This window comes from Amborella trichopoda, chromosome 6, assembly GCF_054954075.1.
Source record: "Amborella trichopoda isolate Santa Cruz 75 chromosome 6, AtrichopodaSantaCruz75HAP2 v2.0, whole genome shotgun sequence".
NCBI lineage: Eukaryota > Viridiplantae > Streptophyta > Magnoliopsida > Amborellales > Amborellaceae > Amborella > Amborella trichopoda.
Window position 1 is genome coordinate 3,450,875 of NC_142341.1, and position 11,022 is coordinate 3,461,896.

The window sequence follows — 11,022 nt, forward strand, 5'->3', positions numbered from 1 at the left end:
TGCAAAACAGTAGAAAGAAATATCACAATTTTACTAAAAGCAGAAATATCACATTTATTTCTAACAATAAACAAGAAAAATAAATAAATTTATTTTTCTAATTTACAGCATTCAAAATTTCTAACATAGATAAAATATCACAATTTTTATTAAAAAGATTATTTTTCAAGATAATGAGGTCACGTGTGCATAAAATTTATCGCGCCTAAAATTTATGATAATAAGCAGAAATAATTATTTCATTTTATTTTTAAAAAGAATGGATTATTTTTCGAGACAATGAGGTCACTTACACACAAAACTGACAAAATAAAGATCCTAGACGGAAATATCACTATTTATTAAAAATAGACTATTTTTCAGAAAGACGATGTCACTTACCCACAATTATTTGAGAGGGAGCTTCCGATAAAAAAATTCGGTTCGAGAGAGAAGTTCACTATGTTTCGACTAGAGAGAGAGATCTCAAAATTTTGTTTTAGGGTGGGAGTGCTCACATCCCCGATTTAAATTCTTATAACGTATTATTATATTGTTTTATTACGCTCTACCTCATACCTGAGGTGTCACGTTAAAAGCAGACTTTTATCGTACGAAAACCACGTTCGCTAAAGGACGTTGCCAGCTGCAAGCAGCAGGAGGCAAAAGCAAGCAAGCAAAACAGGCAAGCAAAAGTTAAACGAAGTAAAAGTTTTTGAAAATAGTGATGGTCCCTAAAGACCATCATACTCAAACAGACCATCACCTATTTAAAAGCATCTTTTCTCCTTTTTTTTTTTTTTTTTTTTAATTTTAGGATTGTTACAGATATACTCTTTCTTTTTTTTTTTAATCTTGGAGAAATATCCATCCTATAGATTCCTTATTTTATTTTTTATTTTTTTTGGGAATTTAGACACTCATGCAAACAAACTCTACGAAAAGAGGAAGGAGACTACACCTCTCTCTCTCTCTACCCCTCTTGTAATCTCTCTTCCTAAAATTAGGATAATATCAAAAGATTTTCAAAAAATATACGTGTATCAATTTGAGATAAAAAAAATAAAGGCTCTTTACAACCCATTAAGGGATCACAAAAGATTTTCAAAATGATAAAAGCATACCAATTTTATAAGCATAATATTAAGAAAAATGATGTACATATCCGTAATAGTTTGTGTTATTACGAAACTACCAAATAGGTTTTGTTATTGCGTATTCATCCATTTTTTTTATTGCATAACGAAATTTTTTTAAAAAAAATAAGTTTACCCTCGGTTTTTCAAAAGAGGAATGAGATAAGATCCTGATACGTTGCTGTTCTTAGAATGAGAGAGACTACGCACCTCTCTCTCTACCACCTCTTGCTTATCTTATTTCTACCCATATCTTACTGTTTCTTTATCCGAAAACCTAATCATCTTCTAAAATATCTCTTCTAGTATCTTAAAATTTATTCATCGATATCTTATATCCACGCACCTCTCCTTTTCCCTCTATCCATTTCCACTCTCTCCCTCTCAAGCTCTATATATCTAACCCTCATACTTGCGAATTAGATCTTTCAACCTTAGGTATCTCTCTCACTCTCTTAACAGTTCAGTGTATGGCCAGACCCATACAAAATTCATGAAAGTGAATGTTTCATCTAAGTTATTATTACTTTCGGTGAAACTCATTATTTAATTGCAACGATTTATTTAAACTTTGGGAGTAGCCATTAATATGATTTGAAATATTTATTAAATTTTCTTTTTATTTTATTGTATTTTCATGGGTATGGACATAAAAATGAAATCTCTGGATTTATATATATATATATATATATATATATATATATATATATATATATATATATATATATATATAGTAGCTTATTTTTCTATTATAATTATATGAACCTTCATATTGTTTTTATTGTAGTATGGTTATTAATTTCCCATTCATATTTTCGTGGAATTATTCAGTAGAAATGGAAAACTATATATGGGCGCATGATTGCTTTAGCATTTCAGAAAATATGCATGTTAGGTATTTGAAGTTCGTTTTCTTTGTTAGATAGAAAAGTGTTTGATGTAACATGCAAATCTTTAAAAATTAGGTGTATTTTCATAAATTTTTTTTTTTGGTATCAAGGCTAACATTTTTTTTTTTTTTTTGACAAAGGTTCTAAACTTTATTAATGAGAACCTACTAAAAAGAAATTACATCGGAAGAAAACAAAAGAGAAGGCTGGGAGAGCCCACTTTTGACTAAAGAATCAGCTAAGGCATTGTTTTATTAGCTTGCATTATATTTCATCGTTGGACGCTTGTAACCTAACTAGTTTATTTAAATTCCGTCATAAAAGAGTGAACTATGAGCCAAAATATGATATATCAAGAGTGTGAATCATAATCATCAATATTTGTTAGGTTGACTATGCAAATCTAAGTCTACCATTCCGCTCTATCAAAGGCTATACCCTCAATCTAGCCCTAAAGCATTATACTTTTTCTCGTTACTTGTATCCATGTCTTTTGGGGTCTTTCCCTTGCCTTGTAAAGCACCCAAACCCCCAACTTGACCCAAATCATCCCTACTAACCAGTGCCATGTTAGGTCTGTACATGACTAGACCATCTAAGTGTATTTTCTCTTATTTTATCACCTATTGGAGCTGCACCTAAGTTTTCTTGAATGTTTACATTCCTTGTTCTATCATTCCTTATCTTGCTACCCATTCGTTAGAATATCTTCATCTCAGCTACATTCACTCTACGAATATATTATTTTTTGACCGCCCAATATTTTGATCCGTAAAAGCATGGATGGTCTTACCGCTTCTAGTCTCATCAGTCAGAAATCGTAAACACATATCAACACATACCGATAAACAAACAAACAAAAAAAAACTACAAACTAATCTAATTATCTCAAAACAGATTTTTTTTTTCTATTGATGGAGGCCACGTTTACCCAGAGTAACATTTAGTAGCCCATAATAACTTAAAAAAAAAGATGAAAATGTTGCCCATAATACGCATTCCTTAAAATTATCTCTTTTTCTATTGTCGTAATCCAATGGAATAAAATGGAAGTTCCATGCAGTAGCCATAAAATACTTCTTTCACGAGGAGGCGTAGAGAGCTATTGGCACGTTTTCCCAAACGGTTTCCACTCCCTAAATTGTTGTTACCAGCGCTTGCGACCACCACTTATACACACGCGTATGTACTAGGGCCATACAAACAGCCCCATAAACTTATGGAAACGAACTACCCCACAGCTTGATATGGGAATTTATCTTTCTAGCAGTTTGTTAGAGAGAGAGAGAGAGCACTTTCAGCTCGAGAGGGTAATGATAGGAATTTCCCTTTCTAGTAGTTTGTTTTAGAGAGAGAGAGAGACCGACAGTGTGTGTTACTTGTAGGCTCCACACTGTCAGATCGGGAGATTAATTAGGGCACCTAGGAGGATTGTGTTTAGGGTTGGCAATGGATCCGATTAGATCCAGGACCTGATGAGTAGTATGGGTATGGGTCTAAATTTTAGATCCCAATATTATTTGGGTTCAAGCCAGCCAGTCCCTTATCTAACCAGTACTAATAGTCATAGGATATATGATGGCAATTATGTGCCTTTACGTACGCGTTAGGTGTTTATATTGTTACAATATCGACAACATTTATAATATTATTCACAAAAAAAAAAAGAAAAAAGAAACTTATAGTCATAAGTATCATTATCATCATAACTTTTTTCTAATTAATTGGGGTCGGCTACACAAATCTTGATATGCCATTCTACTATATTAATAATAGGTATATGACGGAAAAAGAAGGGCAAAAAAAAAAAAAACTCATAATCATAGAGTGGCAATGGATCCGACCAGACGGGTAGACCTGGGACCCTATGGATCCAAGTATGAATCTATATTTTGGACTCGAATACTATTCGGATCTAGATCAGGTTCTAACTTCGCCTCTAATTGTGTTTATTATATAGCCTGGCGTGGGAACAACACTGTAGATCAACTCCCTCAGGCAAAAGAACAACTTGGGATACGTTTGTTATTAGAAATTAGATTTTAAGCTCTTGACCACCACCTAGATCTGGCCGTCTTAAAACTGGATGGTTCTTGTTCATTCTGGAAAATTTTTGAGACATATAGAGTCCAATTCAAATTTTCTTTATTTTGAGATTTGTTATTATGTCCTAGAGGCTACATTCGCCAAATTTAGGGTATATAAGATATACCTAACCTGAGTTTTACCTGAGGGAGCTCTTGCCGGTGTTTGAAAAATCGGCCGGTACAACTTGGAACTGGCCACTGGCCGAGCTAGTTTTGGCTGCTTTAGGTCGTCCTAAAGGTTATTATAAAATGTTCAAAAAAATGTATAAAATAAGAAATTTATTTGTAATGTAGTTTTGAATGTTTTTTTATCATTTTGCAAATATTGGAATGTATTTTGGTGATGAATGCTTATTTTTATATTTTTTTTTCTTTTAATTATTTTTAAAATAAAAAAGTTTATAAAGAGTCGAGGCTCTAAACAATCAAATGAGAGCCCACCTCAAAAATTTCACTAGAAGAGGTTGTTTTGATGCCAAAATATCTTCAAATTGATCATCTCAACATCAAGATGCATGGACATGAGAAAAAAAAATGGATTTCAAGTTTTGAAAATAATACATCTTATAATGCATTTTTGGACTGTCAATTTTCAAGATTTTCAAGTTTTCATTGTTCTGCTAGATCTACTTTATTTTTGAAACATTAAATTTCATAATTAAAGCTGAAAATACATTTTAAGGCTATCACAAAGATTTCCAGTGTTGAAACCACATTTCTCAACACTAATTGAAGGTGCGCTTTACTTTCATTATTTAGAGCCTCGGCTTTAAACAAATCGTACCCTTTCTAAAATATCTCTGGGCACAAATTGATTTCTTTTAAACCCATATTTTTCACTACTTTTCAACTTCATTTGAATGTGCTTTATTTAATTATACTTCAAATATATTTTTCATATTTTTTAAGATTTGTTTTGTATTTTTTAATTTTTTTTAACTCTTTTTGCCCTATTCAAGACATGCTCAGTTAGGCCAAGTGAACCGTCCTGTTTTCGAGTTGCTCGGACCCCACCTTTGTCTGATTTCCAGGTTTGGTTCGAGTTATTGAACCCTGGCTATCACAGTGTACTCCCCAAGAGCAACAAATATTTTTATTTTATTATATTATATTAGGGTACCCGAATATTTCCTTCGGGTACTCAATATTTTTAGACACTTGGTACATATACCCCATCATGTAATAAATTTTTTATCTTGAGATATTTTATGTAATGACTTCTTGTAATCTTTCCTTTAATAAATAAAAGTAATATTGTAAAAAATGAAGAAGATATTTTATGTAATTACTCAGGTGTAAAGTCAAAATTCTTGATAGAAATAAAAACATTTATTAATAAAAAAAAGTTTATATAGAACCGAGGCTCTAAACAATCAAATTAGAGCTCACATAAAAAATTTCACTAGAAGAGGTGGGGTTTTGATGCCCAAATATCCTCGATCATCTCGACATCAAGATGCATTGATATGAGAAAAAAAATGAATTTCAAGTTTTGGAAATTTTGCATCTTGTAATGTATTTTTAGACTATCAATTTTCAAGATTTTAAAGTTTTCATAAATCTGCTCAATCTACATTATTTTTGAAGCTTTAAATTTTATAATTAAAGATGAAAATATACTTCAAGGCTATCACAAAGATTTACAGTATTGAAACCACATTTCTCAATGGAAAAAGTTTATATAAGGATGCCACCTTATAATGTAGAACTACGGATGCCCCTCAAAAATCCATCGGAAAAGGTAGTTTTAATCCTTTGATTGGTCATCTCGACATCGGGATATATGACTACATAAAATAAAAATATTTTAAGTCTAAAAAATAGTGCATTTTAAAACATATTATCTACACTATCCATTTTCAAGATTTTCATATGTTTATAGATCTACTTGATTTTAACTATTATTGAAATTTAAAATTTTATAATTAGATATAAAAATAGATTTTGAGATAATCCTAATAACATTTTACATCAAAATTATATATTATGATAAAATTTAAAGGTGCACCTTACTTTTACACCTACAGATGCATCTGTATGCAAACTGTACCCTTTCTCGATACTATTTGAAGGTGTGCTTTATTTTTATTGTTTAGATCCTGAACTCTATATAAACCATACCCTTTATTAATTATAGTGGAAGATAGCATCATCCACATAAAGTGTAACATCACCCACATGAAACAATGATGACTTCTTAACCAAAAATTTCTATCCCACCCCTTTGAATGACAAAAATATACTTATTAAAACAAATTTGTATTACAAAATAAAAGCGATGAGTGTCCAAACCTATTGAGTATATTAAGAAAATACTTATATATGCATGCCCTAACATAACCCTATTATATTTTGCTAGTAAGATGGTTTCATTTGCAAAGCACAGTCCAAGCAAACGATAGATTTTTAATGACTCCAACCTAAATTACAAATACATAAATGTGTGTTTATGTTCTACAAACTCCCCAATTCCTAATATAAGATGGTTTCATTTGCAAAGCACAATCCAAGCAAAGAATAGATTTTCAATAACTCCAACGTATATTTCTACATAAATGTGTATTTATATTCTACAAACTCCCCAATTGCGCTCGACTCCCAAATTGGTCCCCAGACTCAAAGAGGCAATACATCATCCAAAGGGGCAGAGGTGAAATTCTAAGTGAGTTTCATATTGACGTTTAGGAAAAAGAAAATGCAAGTATATGAGTTAAGAGTAAGCTTTCTATGTTTTCCCTACATCATAAAATTTATAAGATTCTCCTTATCCAACCATTTAAGCTAAGATTGCCCCAATCACAATGTCACGTCTCGATACTATTTTATTTTTCATTTTTTTCTATAAACTATTTTGACACCAAATTTTGTAAGTCCAATCCTCTATTAAGCTTGCACCATTGAAAAAGATAAAAAACTATTTTTAATAAAATAAAATAATCAAAATACCCCTGAAAGTTTCAAAAGGTATTTTGGTCATTATATTTTATCAAAAATTTACTTTTAATATTTTTTATAGGTACGCACCAATGAGAAGATGGCACATATCAAATTTCATATTCATACAATTTGTACAAAAAAAACTAAAAAAAAAAAAATACTTTGAAACATCGGATCTAAGATCAAATAGTGAATGGCTCTCTCGATCAAAATTGGACGCTTGGATGAAAGAGGAAGCATAGATCTTCTATACAATGGGGGAAGTATAGAAACCTTTCCATGAGTTAAAAGTAGGGAAAATTGCTAAAACCCCCCCAAAACATACTTTCTATACACCCTACCCCCACCCTAAACTTTCCTCATTTATGTTTTTCAAAAACCATCTTTTATAACTAATACCTCCAACTCAAAAAAGTTACATCTTTTTTATGAAAACACCTTCCCTTCACATGACATATCATTTTCGGACCCCAATAAAAAAAAAGCCAGACTGCATTTGTACAACACCCGACTGTTCAGTCTAGCATACTTCAAAACGCTAGACTGCCCCTACAAAATTCCGGATTGCCATATTCACATCTTCAAAATGCCGAACCCCCCATTCCAGCAAAAAAAATAATCATCAGACCGCCATCATGAAACGTCGGACCGCCGCCATGAAATATCGGACCGCTCATTCCAACAAAAAAAAATCACCGGACCGCTTGTTGAAAATGCCGGAGCGCCATATCTAACAAAAATAAAAAAAGGCGCCGGACCGCTTGTTCAAAATGCCGGACCGCCAATAGTATTTTCGTCCAAAATAAGTGAGTTTTGTGTAAAAGTTATTAACCAGAAAACATCATTTTTTAAGGGAGGAGTTGCTAAGATCAGTTGGGTGGAGGGTAAAGTGTGCCATAACCTGGGAGTGCCACCTCAAGCCAAAATCATAGATATGCGACCATGTTACACGCCTGGTAATTAATGTGGATTATCGTACAATGAAACTGTAATTGTTTGTACCAGCGTTTAAAAAATCGCCGAGTCGAACCGGACTCGCTCGGTTCGAATCGGATTTCACGAAAATGGACCGGATCGTTTCAAGAATCGAGAATCGTCCGGCTCTAGAGAGAACCGGACGATTCCGCACAGTGACTCGCCGATTCACTGTGCGGAATCGGCGAGTCCGTGAAGAACACGGGTTGCACAGTGTTCTTCACGGATTCTTTCAAATTTGTCATTTTTTGATCATTTTTTTTGTTTTTTTGGCATGTGATCTGATTTGCAGGCTGTAAACAGCTTTATTCAGCTTTTTCAAGAATTAAATGGTGGAAAAATTGGTTGTTTTTGGATCACAAAAATTTCGGGGTTTAAGGTTTCCGCCTTTTCTGAAATTTCATGCGAAATAGGGCATGAATCTTTCAAAATTTATAGGCATTTTGATCTTAAAGCTGTGAATCAAAACCTTTTGTTACTAATTTGTGATAATCGTTGAGAAAAACAGAGTTTTTTGGAGATTGAAGGCTTCGGTTCACAAAAACAGGTAAGAACTTTGGGTTTTTTTTTTCTTTCCGCCATTTGATTTATTTCAAGGCATATTTTGAACAAAATGAGTTCAATAATTAGGGTTTTTAATCTTTATTGTGTCTAGTATGATTTAAAATTTTCAATTTTACGTAATCTAGTCAATTACAGCAAGAAATTTGATATGAACAGTGAGATGTCTGCGGAACCAAATTCCGCTGTTTTTTTTTTTTTTTTCCGCCTTTTGATTTTGTTTTCATGATATATTAGAAATAATGTGTTAGAAATTTAGGTTTTTGATTCCTTATATTGTTGTTTATCAGAAAATATACTCAATTGGATGTAATTTATTCACTTAGAGGTGAATTTTACAGTTAACATCGCTTATGTAAAACGAACTCTGTGAAGAACAATTTTTTTTTTTTTTTGTAGCCCATGATAGAATTTTTTGTAATCCATGATCGAATTTTTTGTAATCCATGATCGAAATTTTTGTTTTTTTTTCTTGTAATCCATGATCGAATTTTATTTTTTATTATGTAATCGATGATCGAATTTTTTGTAATCCATGATAGAATTTTTTGTAATCCATGATCGACTTTTTTGTAATCCATGATCGAAATGTTTGTTTTTTTTACTTGTAATCCATGATCGAATTTTTTGTTTTTTTTTTTTTTTTGTAACCCATGATTGAATTTTTTGTAATCCATGATCGAATTGTTTTTTTCTTTTCTTGTAATCCACGATCGAATTTTTTGTTTTTTTATGTTTTTTTTGTAATCCATGATCGAATTTTATGTAATCCATGATCGAATTTTTTGTAATCCATGATCGAATTTTTTGTAATCCATGATTGAATTTTTTGTAATCCATGATCGAATTTTTTGTAATCCATGATCGAATTTTTTGTAATCCATGATCGATTTTTTAGAAAATTTATGATTTTTTTTTTTTAATCCATGATCGAACTTTTTGAAAATTTGTTAATTTTTTTTTTTAATCCATGATCAAATTTTTTGAAAATTTGCTGTACTTTTTTTTTTTAATTTCTCTTTATCCATGATCGAATTTTTTGAAAAATGATGATTTTTCGAAAAGATGTGAAAATCGTGATAAAGTTTTGATTATCATGATGTATTAAACATTTAAACCCAATTTTTAATTTTTATTGTTTGAGTTTGCTGTAAATTTTTTTTTTTTTTTCCATGATCGAATTTTTTGAAAAATGATGATTTTCAGAAAAGATGTGAAAATCGTGACAAGGTTTTAATTATCATGAGGTATTAGACCATATTTTAAATTTTTATTGTTAAAGTTTTTGTTGAAAAAATTGTATGTTGATGGATTATTTATGCAAAAAAATGCATGTTATTATATTTTCAATACAAAACTGTATTTTTTTTATCTGTTGTTCATGGATTTTTTAGTTGGAATGACTTATGTTAGCCGGCTCTTTCAAGAATTGTTTTTATTATTAATTTTTTAATGCAAAAAATGTATGTTCTTGATAATTGAGTTGTAGCCATGTTTGGAGCTTGCATTTTGTGTTATTCTAAATGTTTGTAATTGATATGTACGAAAATATTATTGTCCTTTTGCAATAACAAATAACAACGAATATGACTACATGAACTACCGCAACATATTATCACTACATATGGTGATTATTTTTCTTTTTGAACTGTCAGGTTAATTTAAACTGACCAAGAAGAACAACAACGTCGTCTATCATTTTATTTTTAGATCGTATGTTACTAATTTTATGCTTTATTGTAGTCCATGTATGTTGATATACTTATTCCATGATAATTCTATGTTTATCCTTTTGTGTGATGTAAATTAAATATTGAATGGCGGTTCATGCAGGGGAAGAACATATCAATATTCGCATATTCATTCAAAAACATGAAAATTCTTAATGGAGTACCCTCATTTTTTATTGAATTCCTAAAAAACAATATTTATAATGAATTTTAATAATTTTTTCGGATTTTTTTAAAGTTTTATTCTGACCGATTCACCCGATTCCGATCCGGATCGCCGATTCACCGATCCGGATCGCCGATTCGTCGATCCGGATCGGTTTTGGAAAGCCCGATCGGGGTCACCTATCCGGTTTTTAAACCATTGGGTTGTACACAGTCACGTAAAGCCTAAGTCATTTAGATACGAGTTAGGGCAGCTACACACATCATGTCTCTACACAACATGCAAGGAGAAAACACTTGATTTTGAGCATGCTCAATAGTATACTCCCGATTCCCCTAATTTCACATCTGGCGACTCAGGGTGAAAGGGGACTTTTGTGCATGAAGATAAATGGCCTCATTATATATATGGAAATACTTTCACCCAGCGTTTTAAAAAACGCCGAGTCGAACCGGACTCGCCCGGTTTGACTCGAAAATAGCGAAAAAAGAACCGGATCGCCCAAAAATAGGAAATCGTCCGGTTCTAGAGAGAATCGGACGATTCTGTACAGTGAATCGC